This window comes from Herpailurus yagouaroundi, unplaced genomic scaffold, assembly GCF_014898765.1.
Source record: "Herpailurus yagouaroundi ecotype Mexico unplaced genomic scaffold, PumYag 250, whole genome shotgun sequence".
In the NCBI taxonomy this organism is placed as follows: Eukaryota; Metazoa; Chordata; class Mammalia; order Carnivora; family Felidae; genus Herpailurus; species Herpailurus yagouaroundi.
In genome coordinates, this window is record NW_024412467.1 from 23,277,305 (window position 1) to 23,290,718 (window position 13,414).

General features: G+C 40.4%; 1 protein-coding gene across 1 annotated transcript in view; it reads left to right on the forward strand.

The window, feature by feature from the left end:
- The first annotated feature begins 2,625 nt into the window (after positions 1 to 2,625).
- SERPINB9 (serpin family B member 9) overlaps positions 2,626 to 13,414 on the forward strand; it is a 57,323-nt gene continuing 46,534 nt past the window's right edge. Inside the window, exon 1 of the mRNA XM_040460476.1 lies at positions 2,626 to 3,220. The gene's annotated coding sequence lies outside the window, so the exon portion shown is untranslated. The remainder of the gene's footprint in view (positions 3,221 to 13,414) is intronic.

The following is a 13,414-nucleotide window of genomic DNA, read 5'->3' on the forward strand; positions in this document are numbered from 1 at the left end:
TGTTCTGGACTTGTGTATGTTCGTGTGTTCACATGTCTGATGTCCTCTAGGATCCGAAACTGCCATTCAGGAAGGTCTGTGCTCATGTCGGCCGGGCCAGCACTAGCTGCTTAGCAAATCCCCCTGCTCTGAGAGGTCCCACCCATGCTCGTAGCCGCGAGGCCCTCAGGTCTTCACTTGGGCAGAGTGTGGCTCTTTTCCAGGCACAAGAGGGTACCTAGTGCCTCTCTCTTCTCTGTTCGGTGGCACTGTTAGTGACACACCCTGTGAGGAGCTGCAGGCCTTGGAGACCCCCTGTGGTGCGCTCTATCCCAAAACTTGTTGCAAGCGAGTGTCCCAGAAGTCTGCAGAGAAGCAGGGAGAGCAGTTAACTTAGGAGAGAAAGCAGTCCCATTGGCCACCTGTGTTTCTGCTTTTTTTCTGTGATTGTAGCTTGCAATCCTAGAGATCTGTGGTCACACACCTGTTCAGATGACCAACAGCCAGTTTCCCTGAACTTTTTTTTTTAATTTTTAAATTGTTTTTATTATTTATTTTGAGGGAGAGTTACAGAGTGTGAGAGGGGGAGGGGTAGTGAGAGAAGGAGATGCAGAATCCAAAGCAGGCTCCAGGTTCCCAGCCCTCAGCACAGAGCCCAATGCGGGGCTGGAACCCATGAACCATGAGATCATGACCTGAGCCGAAGTCAGACACTCAACCAACTGAGCCACCCAGGCACCTCTCCCTGAACATTTTAAATTGCCACCAGGGGCCGGAGATGATTAGGCAGGTTCTGTTCACAGTGGTGCAGTCTAAGTCCACATCCTGAGTTGTAAATACCAGAAAATTTTGTTTTACTGCAAGTATTAGAGACAAGGTGGCTAAGGTTTCTGTGGCCACTTGTGTTACTTGCTAGAAACATGATCACCGTGCTCAGTGACACTGGAACCTATCGACAGGTGAGGTTCAGGTTCAAGTGGGAGGGCTGTGCTGTGTTTTGGAGACACCCTCAAGGACTTCGTCCAGGACCTATCCTGATGCAATCAGAACTTCACTGATGCGATTCGTATTTCCCTTCTGTTGCTGGTCCGCTTTCTCCATTGTACCCAAGCCAACAGCTTAGCCGTGGGGAGAGGCTGGTGATGAGGGAAACAAAGGCAAGAGAAATGTAGCTTAAAATTAAAACTCCTTGCAGCTTGCAGCCGGCTGGTAAACACCTGAAACATACAGAGTGTGACCTTCCTAAAGAAATTCATGCTGCCTTAGTGCCTTAATGTTTATGTTTTATTAAAGTGAAAAGCAACCTTATCTTAGCAGCTAGCCCCTCAAGGTCCTAAAAGCCTTGCTTCAAAATTCCTTAAAAACTTATCTCTATCCCCTCCCCCTACAAACTTAGAAGTATATAATCAGTCACTCCTCACAATCCCAGGGCAGCTCTTTCTGCCCACTGGTCCTCTCTATATGCTATGATAAAAATCACCTTTTTGCACCAAAAACGTCTCAAGAATTCTTAACCATTTGCTCACAAACCACGCTTCATAATTTCATCAGCTGGGTCTGAACGAAACAATGTTATGAGTGGTTTGAGAAGACAAAAGAGGGGCTATGTGGGGTTGCTGGTTGGGTCACTGTCATACCCCTATCCCCACCCCCCCACCTGCCGTGCCCCAGCACTGTGTGTGTTTGCTGCTCTCTGGAGAACTGTCAGGCTGTGTCAGTAGTAAGTTACAAACGTGAACATTGGCCGTCAGACCACTAGACCTATAGACCTATAATACAGTAAGACCTTAACCATGTGAAAAGTCACAACGCACACAGAATAAACAACATGCATGCTGCTCTAAGAGCTCCCACAGAATTGTCTCTAAAACTGTAGCTATCAAATTGCCTTTGAATGGTCACTCAATATCTAATTTTAGTAAGAGGCACAGTCACCTGAATAATGTTTCCACATCTTTTATGAAACTGCACCAGAAGACATTTCCATTATGTTCTGCAGTTTCCTGTAAGGATCTACAACATAAAATCCTCCCAGATTTTAATTCTAGGAAGAAGTTGGTCCCACCCATTCACAAAGGTTTACCAAGCACCTGATTTGCATTAGGTGTTTTACATAGATTATTATTTTTTTTTTAATTTTTTTTAACGTTTATTTATTTTTGAGACAGAGGGAGACAGAGCATGAATGGGGGAGGGTCAGAGAGAGGGAGACACAGAATCTGAAACAGGCTCCAGGCTCCGAGCTGTCAGCACAGAGCCCGACGTGGGGCTCGAACTCACGGAGTGTGAGATCGTGACCTGAGCCGAAGTCGGCCGCTTAACCGACTGAGCCACCCAGGCGCCCCTTACATAGATTATTTTATTTGATCCTCAGCAATGAATAAACCCAGGAGGAATCTGAGGCCCAGCAAGTTAAGTAACGTGAACAATTTCTTGCAACCAGCAAAGGGACAGAACTCCAAACTTCTCCTTCTGGTGGGCTGAGTGGAGACCGAAGCTCCCGCCAGGGCAATCAGCAAAGCTGCGCCAGAGAGACGGAAATGTTCCAGCCTCCAACGGGAAGTCTCGCCTCTTGGCTTCTGTTTTACCATCCGGAAAAGCGGGGCTGGGACAATTCTAGCCCCGAAAACACATGAAACTGGATCCTGAACAAGGGCCCTGAGTGTGAAACTAGAGCCGGGCTCCAGGCAACCCGCTAGGGCGCACACCCCTCCAGAACGGCTAGAGGGAAGGTGCTGCGAGGCCCCGCCTCCTTCGATTCAGCCTCAGTTCTCAGAGGAGGGGCCTCAGGGCCGTGGCCTCACTGAGCTTGTAGGCGTCGGAAGCTTGGAGGCCCTGCGCACCGGGTAGTGGCGGCCAGCGGGCCCCTCTGCGCGTTGACCGCAGGGAGGCGGCGGCCGGGCCGCACAGCCTGGGTGGAAATGGATGGACTGCGGATGTCGCGCACCAGCTGATCCTGATCGTACATGCCCGCTGGTGGGCAGCACGGAGCCGGGCGTTCCTGGCAGGTGGAGGCGGGGACCAGGGCACCGGGGATGAAGAATCCCAGGAGGGGCGGCCATTGGAGCAGGGATTGGGTGCACCTAGGAATGTCTCCCGAGTCGTGGGGTCGCGCGCTACTGAGCTCCCTTCCATGCTGGGATTTCACTGCCGTTTCTTAAGATCTGTTCCATAGTGGGCATGACCCAGAATCTGGCTGTTAGGATCATCTTGAGCAGATCCAAAATCCCGTTGGCTTCAGGTGAGTAGAACTGCAAGAAATTTACACGCTAACATGTTTAAAATAGGTTCCAGGATTGTAGATCTATATCTATATCTATATCTATAGATATCTATATCTATATCTATATCTATATCTATAGATATCTATATCTATCATCTATCTATAGATATAGATATATATCCAAAAAATAATAAGCAAAATATGTGTTTATATACATATATATGTATATATATATACATATATATTTAAATTTTTTTCTACAACGAATGTGTGTTCTTAAATAATCAGGAAAAATTATTTAAAAACTGTGTACAGGAAAGAAATGCTTTGTTACATTTAAATATTGTGGAATTGAGTTTGTAGGGTGTGCGGGGTCTGTTCTTTCCTTTTAAAAAGAATATAGTCACCATGCTGTGCATTCTATGCCCAAGATTTATTTCATATACCTGGAAGTTTATGCCTGGAAGTCTGACCATCTTTACCCATTTCACTCACCTTTGCCCCAGCCCTCACCTCTGGCAACCACCAATCTGTTTTCTGTATCTATGAATTTGGGGGTTTTACCCCTTGTTTTAGATTCTCTATGTAAGTGAGATCATATAGTATTTGTCTTTCTCTTATTTCATTAGCATAATGCCCTAAAGGTCCATCCATGTTGTCACAAATGGCAGGATTTCCTTCTTTTTTTATGGCTGAATAATATTCGTGTGTGTGTGTGTGTGTGTGTGTGTGTGTGTGTGTGTGTGTGTTTACCACATTTTCTTTATCCATTTATCCATCATTGGGCACTTAGGTTGTTTCCATGTCTTGGCTATTTTATATAATGCCACAGTGGACATGGGGGTGCAGATATCTCTTTGAGAGAGTGATTCATTTCCTTTGGGTATGTATCCAGAAGTGTAATTGCTGAAGCATATGGTTTCACCAATTTACAATTCCACTAACAGTGCAGAGGGGTTCCCTTTTCTGTACATACTTGCCAACACTTGGGACTTCTCATCTTTTTGATATAATCTTTCTAATAGTTATGAGTTGATTATCTCATTGTGGTTCTGATTTGCATTTCCCTGATGAGGAGTGATGCTGAGCATCTTTTCAGTTGTCTGTTGGCCATCTGGATGTCTTCTTTGGCAAAATGTCTATTCAGTTACTCTCCCCAGTTTTGAATTGGGTTGTTTGTTTTGCTGTTGAGTTGTATGAGTCATATATATGCCTATATCTATCTACCTATCTACCTATCTATCTATATAAAACATATCTATATGTAGATAGAGGTAGATAGATATATAGATATGAGTTCTTCTTAGATGTATGATTTGCAAATATTTTCTCCCATTTTATAGGTTACCTTGTCGTACCTTTTCATACCATTCCATAGGAGACCATTTTTGGTGATGGTTTCCTTTACCATCATGGTATGGAAACTTTTTAGTTTGAAGTAGTACCACTTGTTTCTGCTTTTGTTGTCTTTGCTTTTGATGTCATATACAAAAAAATCATTGCCAAGACCAATGTCAAGGAGCTCACCCCCCCCCTCATGTTTTCTTTTAGGAGTTTTATGGTTTCAGATCTTACGTTTAAATCTTTAACTTATTTTGAGTTAATTTTTGTGTATAGTGTAAGATAGCGGTCCAGAATCATTCATTGCATGTGGCTGTGTTTTCCCAACACTACTGAAGAGACTGTTCTTTCCCTGTTGTGTAGTCTGGGATTCTTTGTTGTGAATTAATTGACCATACATATGTGGGTTTGTTTCTGTTAATATCCATGTTAATCTTCTGTTAATCTATCTTTAATCTGTGTCTGGTTTTGTTTTCAGACCCAATACCATACAGTTTGATTACTATAGCTTTGTAATATAGTTTGAAATTAGGAACTGTGATGCCTCCAACTCCGTTCTTTCTCAAAATAGCTTCGACTCTTTGGGGTCTTCTGTGGTTCCACACACATCATAGGATTGTTTGTTCTATTTCTCCAAAACATTTCCCCAGGATTTTGATAGGGGTTACATTGAATCTGTGTATTGCTTTGAGTAGCATGGCTATTTTAACAGTATTAATTCTTCCAACCCATGAGCACAGAATGTAATTTTATTTATGTGTCTTCAATTTATTTCATCAATGACTTATAGATTTCAGTGTACAGGTCTTTCACCTCCTTGGCTAAATTTATACCTAGGTATTTTATTCTTTTTGGTGCAATTGTAATAGGATTGTTTTCTTAATTTCTCTTTCTGATCATTTGTTATTAGTGTATAGATACAGAACTGATTTTTGTATATTGATTTTACATCCTGCAACTTTGCTGAATCTGTTTGCCATTTGTAACAGTTCTTTTTGTGTGTGTGTGTAGACTCCTCAGGGTTATATATGTATGTGTGTATATATATATATATATATATATATATATATATATGATATCATATCATCTGTAAATAGAGACAATTTTACCTGCCTAGTTGCTTTGGCTGGAACTTCCAGTACTATGTTGAATACAAGTGCTGACAGTTGACATCTGATGTTAGAGAAAAATCTTTCAGTTTGTCACCAATGAGTATGATTTTAGCTGTGGGCTTGTCATATATGGCCTTTATTATGTTGAGATGTGTTCCCATCACACCTGCTTTGTTGAGGAACACTTGTCATGAATGGATGTTGAATTTTGTCAAATGCTTTTTCTGCATCTATTGGGTTGAGTATATGATTTTTATCCTTCGTTGTGTTAATGTGACGTATCACGTTGATTGATTTCTGGATGTTGCATTCCTGGAATAAACCCTGCATGATTGTGGTGTATGATCCTTTTAATGTACTGTTGAATTCATTCTGCTAATATTTTGTTGGGGATGTTCTTTCCTTTGAAGTCGTCATAAATACCTGCAAGGATGTTCTCTCACATTTCTCCTATCTTATTCTCTTTCCTCCTCAAGTTCTTATATCAGTTAATTCTTTCAAACTACTCAGTGTTAAAGTATCAGTGCAGGCACAGTTGTGGTTGGAATAGTCCTGTCTGAATTTGGCCAGTTGGCCTACAGTGGCCATGCGGATGGTGGCCAGAGCCAGGAGAGATGCCTGTCCTTGGATGCATTTCAGTATCTTTATTTCAATAAAATACTTTGACTTCATATTAATCTTTCTGAAGCTTTCATACATGGTCTGAGGAGAGGAGAATGGAATCATCAGTTAAGGCCCAACTATTTTGTGAATGTACTGAGGCCATGTTTTTGTTCACTTCCTTGCTGCGACAGTTTGGATCTTGGTAAACAGGGCAAGCCTTGCAGTCAGATGGAACCTGCGAAACTATATGTAGCAATCAAGACACAAATCAATCTTAGCCAAAATATGCTGAGAATCAAACAAAACAAAATAGAACAAAACTAAAAAATGACTCATTGCACATGGCTAGCACAGCCTTGATAATATAAGGATAGTATGGAAAAGTTGAATTTATCCCAGGAATCCAGTCAATGCAATGCAACGTGATAAAATTAACATCATCTGTGTCTCATTCTTAGAACAAAAGAGAAAAATTTTAATAGCAGATGCAGAAATAGCTATCTAACCTTACAGGAGAAGACAGTGGAAGACAGTGGCTAATTGATACAATAATAGACCCATTTATTGATAGTTGTTTTTTGATAAGCTGGAGCAAATGCAGAGCCCTTTACATACACCAACTTAATTTCCATTGCTCTCTTTTGAGATAAATGCCACTTATATATTGCTGTTATTATTTTAATATGTAGATAAAACTTTAGATAAGTTTTCTTCTCAAGGTTAGAAAAGTGTTCCAAATCTCATTAAAAACCCTCTCTTTTTACAGTCATTTAGATACTTTCTTAGAATGCCAAGGGCAATTATATTACAGTTTTCTTGAAATTCACAGGCATACATGTAACTCTCCTAAAAAGTAGTGGGCTGCAAAGGGAAATGAATGCTGAAAGTAGGTGTCAGAACTTCTCTGTGAGCTTGTAGCTAACTTAAAAATATTCTTTTTTAGAAGTAACATTTCCTTTTCCTCCCCTATTCTTAGAAGAAATAGATCAACACACAGCTGAAATCAAATTAGAGAACCATTCACATATTTTTCTGAAAACCTAGAATTATTCTTTTAGTATCTAAAGCCTATGTAACACATATACACATCTGTATAACGTGAAATATTAAAGTGTGAAATCATGGGCACCTGGGTGGCTTAGTCAGTTGAGCATGCGACTCTTGGTTTCTGCTCAGGTCATGATCTTAGGGTTCATGAGTTCAAGTCCCGCATCGGGTGAGCCCCACTTCTCTCTCTCTCTCTCTCTCTCTCTCTCCCCCTCCACCCCCTCTTGCCTCTTGCTCACTTGTGCATCTCTCCCTCTCTCTAAAAAAAAAAAAAAGAATGAATGAATGAAAGAAGGAAAGAAAGGAAAGAATCAGGCTCTGTGCTGACAGACAGATTTTGTGTCTCCCTCTCTTTCTGCTTTGGATTTGTGTGCCCCTCTCTCTCTGCCCTCCCCTGCTCATGTTCTGTTTCTCTCTCTCTCTCTGTCAAAAATAAAATAAACATTAAAAAATAGAAATATATTTTTTTCAAAAGATTATAAATTAAGTAGCATAAATTAAAAAACATAAAGCAAAATTTTAAAAATATACTGATTATCTAAATGTTTAAAAAATAAATAGAGTATTCTTGCTACCTATATTTTGCTTCTTAGCTGAATCTGCTGAAATGTCACTGGTATATTTCTCAAACATTTATTTTTCAATATGATCTTATTAGAAATTTTTGACAGTTTTTCATCCATTGTATTATTAGCAAATTTGAAATTACTGTCATCGTCAATCGACTCTGGTCTGTTGACAGCCTCTTGGCTTCATAGGCACGTGGCCTTTACAGCCACTCTGAGCCCTTGTCAGAAGGGCCACACTTGGTTTAATGCTTTTTTACTATCATCTTGAATCTCCAAGTTTTGATCAGAGCGTCCTTCATTTTCATTTTGCACTGGATCCTGCAAATTATGTAACCAGAACTGCTGTAGATTACAGCATTTTTTTTTTTAACTGAGAAAACACTCTTTTTTCAGGTGCTGAGGGACCTAGGTAAGTTTAGAGCAAATTGTGAAAAATAAGGATCTTCGCAGTTCTATTTTTTTCATATTAAACTTGATAAAGCAAATTTTCAACCTTTAATAAGTTTGTGGGCCCTGCTCCTGGGCTCCCAGGGAAGCTCTACTTGAACTTTTACCAAGGTCAGAATGACTTCACCAAACCAGAACATGAGCTCTTTTTCTGCCCCAGCACATATTGTACATCTGCTTCCTTAGCAAATAACCTAGAAGAAACATTTCAAGTCTCCCTAAATTCCCATCTATACCTGGAAGCCTGAACCTTGCACATGCTAAAAGCATAAGAGAAAGTTTGTTATTTTCTGTAATGTCTTCTGTTATGATGATTTGTTACTCTTGATGCAACAAAAAACATACATAACTCTGTATTGCACATGGCCTCCCTGCAGCACTCTCTTCGTGAAGATCTAGTATCCCCAATAGTCGTCCTTCCTTGAGCTGAAATAAAGCTCTCATCCTTTTCTTTTTTTAGAAATTCTAAAAGATTTGTTCATTTTGCGTTGACAAAATGTGTAAATGTGTAAATATTTCAGTGGGAATATTTCCATATGTACGGTCGTTTTGCCTGCACACAACATGTATTTCTTTTCCGAATATTTTTATAGGACAAAACTTATCAAATGATTTGTCTATATAATTCTTTTCAAGTTTTCAACAAATTTATATGCTACAAACTTTTGGACCCAGTTTCATTGGATTCTTATATAGAGTATACATTTATCCAATTAAAAATAGAAACTCTATCTAAAGATTCTTCCCTCCCCCCCTGCAGCCAGGATATTCCAAAATTCAGTTATAGACTTTCAGAATTCAGTCCTGTATACAGTTGAGCTCAGGTTATTTTGTCACTTTCTGCATGTTCTTGTAGGTACAACTTTGAATTTTGTGTTTGACAATTTCCAAATCATCAAAATTTTATTTTAAAGACTCCACTCTGAATACTTTGATTAAACATTTCTAATTGATTTTGAACAAAATGCACGTGACATTTAGGAGACTCACTTCAAAGGTTAATATCATCATTGGACATTTAGGCTAATTTAAGATGATTCTTCCATAAAGCACATGTAACTATATTCCATCTGTTGATAGACGCCAAAGAGGAAAAGCATGTACTAGATGCCAAAGAGGAAAAGCATGTACTTCCACGTTGACGTGTGTATTGTCTTCATCAGCAGCTTCATCGCAAATAGTTTGTGGTTGTGATGATATAAAAAATATTTTTAAGTTTGCACAACTACATACTATGTTTCTTGGAAGAGTATTGCAACTTGTTATCGCAGTCTGATCGGTGTGTATATTATAACCAGCTCCAAGTCATTTCTTCTCCACAGGTTTTTAATTTAGTAAGAATATTGTTTTTGCACAGGGTATGTTCCATCAAAATTTGATTCATATTGCCATTACAAAAATCTTCACTGGTACACATTTTAACTAAGTTAATAACAGCATTTATTCACAGAGTATTACATATTTCACCTCTGGGAGACACAACTCCCAAAAGCTTAACTTTGATTCTATCGATGAATGAAATTAAAAACTTAAACTGCTTTTTTATTTGAAGCCTTGATGAAACTGGCTTTCAAAATATGTAATTTGTCTTCTGGTACTGGAGCTAACACTTTCACCTATTGGTTTACCTTTTGAAAATGGCAGAAACTAATTTAGAGTAACAGTCATTTGATCAAATGAAAAGTCTGCTTAACAAAGTCACATGTACAATCCCCCCCCCCCCCCCCCCGAGCTCCACTTATTAGATTGTCATCTGTGGGTAGAATTTTCTTAAATTACTGCCTTTTGAAGGAAATGCTGGTATTTTCTTTGAGTGAGAGAGAGAGAGAGTGCGCGCGCAAGAGAGAACATGCGCACAGGTGGGGGAGGGGGAGAGAGAAAGGAACAGAGAATCCCGAGCAGGCGTGTGGAGCCTGATGCGGGGCTTCAACTTATGAACTGTAAGATGATGACCTGAGCTAAAACCAAGAGTTGGATGCTTAACCAGCTGAGCCACCCAGCGCTGGTATTTTCTTTTGGATAGTATCTTGGTCTTCACATGGTTGGGGATCTCGCTGTGCTACCCACTATGGTGGGTGGTACACACCAATCTGTGCACATTACACACTCTGTTTCTTGAGATAAGAAAACACAGTACTTAATTTTTGAGCCCATCACTTGCTGAAATGATTTATTGCAAAATAAAGAAGTATGGGGCGCCTGGGTGGCTCAGTCGGTTAAGTGTCCAACTTCGTTTCAGGTGTGATCTCACCATTTATGGGTTCGAGCCCTGTGTTGGGCTCTGTGCTGACATCTTAGCGCCTGGAGCCGGTTTCAGATTCTGTGCCTCCCTCTCTCTCTGCCCCTCCCCCACTTGCACTCTGTGTCACTCTCTCTCAAAAATAAATAAATATTTTAAAAAATTAAAAAAAAAAAGAAGTACAACCACACAAAAAATGTCTGTAGGTTTTCACTCAATAATGAATGATAAAGTCACTGTTGCCAGAGAGCTTAGACTTTTTTTTCTATAATCTCTATAACCAGATTTTCTATAATACATCATAACTGGATTGGTCAGCCTCTATTTCCCTGTACATATTTTACATATGTCTACACTATAATTTTCCATGTTTCCAACTGACTTGCCATATGGTGGCCTCTCATATGCCTTGTATGAACCATGGCACAACCAAGTGGCAGATGAGGAAAGAAGTACCAAATACTTCTCCCACCGACGCTGGAGACCAGAAGGACTTACCTGTACCTAGCTGCTATGACCAAGCATACCACCTTGCCAACAGATATGCTGTGGTTTTATCAGTACGGTAGTTCCTTATATAGGCATACCTCGGAGATCTTGAGGTTTGGGTTCCAGACCACCATACTAAAGCAAATATTGCAATAAAGCAAGTCAAATGAATTTTTAATTTCCCAGTGCATATAAAAGATATGTTTATACTATAGTCTATTAAGTGTGTAGTAATAGCATTATATCTAAAAAACGTACATAATTTAAAAATACTTTGTTGCTAAAAATGCTAACCATCATCTGAGCTTTTAGTGAGTAATCTTTTTTTTTTAATTTTTAAGTTTATTTATTTATGAGAGATAGAGACAACATGAGTGGGGGAGGGGCAGAGAGAGAGGGAGACAACCCGAAAGAGGCTCCAGACTCTGAGCCGTCAACACAGAGCCAGATGTGGGGCTTGAACTCAGAAACCATGAGATCATGACCCGAGCCAAAATTGGATGCTTAACTGACTGAGCCACCCAGGTGCCCCTAGTGAGTAATCTTTTTGCTGATGGAGGGTCTCGCCTTCTTGTTCATGACAGTTGATGGATCAGGGTGGTGGTTGCTGAAGGTTGGGGTGCTGTGGCTATAACTTGACAATGAAGTTTGCTGCATTGACTCTTCTTGTCCTGAGCAATTTCTTTGTAGCATACAATGCTCTTTGATAGCATTTTACTCATAGAAGAACTTTCAGAATTGGAGACCATCTTCTCAAATCTGCCGCTGCTTTATCACCTAAGTTATGTAATATTCTAAATCTTGTGCTGTCACATCAACAATCTTCACAGCATCGTCACCAGGAGAAGCTTCCATCTCAGGAAACCACTTTCTTTGCTTCTCTGTAAGAAGCAGCTTCTCATCCGTTCAAGTTTGATCATGAGATGGCAGCAGTTCAGTCACATCCTCAGGCTCCACTTCTAGTTCTCTCGCAGTTTCTGCCCCCCCCCCTTCAGTTACGTCCTCCACTGAAGTCCTGAACCCCTCAAAGTCATCCATGAGGGTGGGAATCAACTTCTTCCAAACTCCTGCTCATGTTGATATTTTGACCTTTTCCCATAAATCGGGAATGTTTTGAATGCCGTTTGGTGAATCCATTCCAGAAGTTTTTCAGTTGACTTTGCCCAGATCCATCAGAGCAATCATGATCTATGGCACCTCTAGCCTTACAAAATGTGTTTCTTAGATAATAAGACTTGAAAGTTGAAATGACACCTTGATCCATAGGCTTCAGAATAGATGTTGTATTAGCAAGTGTGAAAACAATATTCATCTTGTACATTTCTGTTGGAGCTCTTGGTTGACCAGGTGCATTGTCAACGAGCAGGAATATTTTGAATCCTTTCTTTTGAGCAGTGGGTCTCAACAGTGGCCTTTAAATATTCAGTAAACCACATTATCAACAGATATGCTGTAATCCAGGCTTTGTTGTTCTAGAGCACAGGCAGAGTAGACTTAACATAATTCTTAAGGGTCCTAGGATTTCTGGATGGCGAACGAATATTGGCTTCAACTTCAAGTCACAAACTGCAAAGCCCCTAACAAGAATGTTAGCTGACCTTTGAAGCTTTGAAGGCTGGCATTAACTTTTCTTCTCTAGCTATGCAAGTTTTAGATGGCATCTTCTTCCAATAGAAGTCTGTTTTGTTTACATTGAAAATACGTTGTGCATCTGGCTTCGTTAATGACCTTAGCTAGATCTTCTGGATAGTTTGCAGCACTTGCTGCTTTGCCTTGCACTTTGATGTTACGGAGATGGCTTCTTGCCGAAAACCTCATGAACCAGCCCCATCTAGCTTCAGACTTTTCTTCTGCAGCTTCCTCACCTCTCTCAACCTTCATAGAACTGAAGAGAGTCAGGGCCTTGCTCTGGATTAGGCTTTGGCTTCAGGGGAGGTTGTGGATGGTTTCATCTTCTATCCAGACCACTGAAACTTTCCCCATATCAGCAGTAGGGGAGTTTCACTTTTTTATCATTCATGTGCTCCCTGCTTTGGCACTTTTAATTTCCTTCAAGAGTTTTCCCTTTGTGTGTACAGCTTGGCTGTTTGCCACAAGAGGCCTGTCGTGGTTTTTGACATGCTTTGCTCGTTCTTGTAATCATTTCTAGATTTGATTTAAAGTGAGACATGTGTAACTCTTCCTTTCCATTGAACAGTGATTAATTTCAATATTTTCAATATTGTTGTGTCTCAAGGAGTAGGAAGTCCCGAGAAGGGAGAGACATGGAGGAATGGCCAGTCAGTGAAGCAGTCAGAGCACAACAATATTTACCAGTTAAGCTCTCCATCTTATATGGGCATGGCTGGTGGCACCCCCAACAATT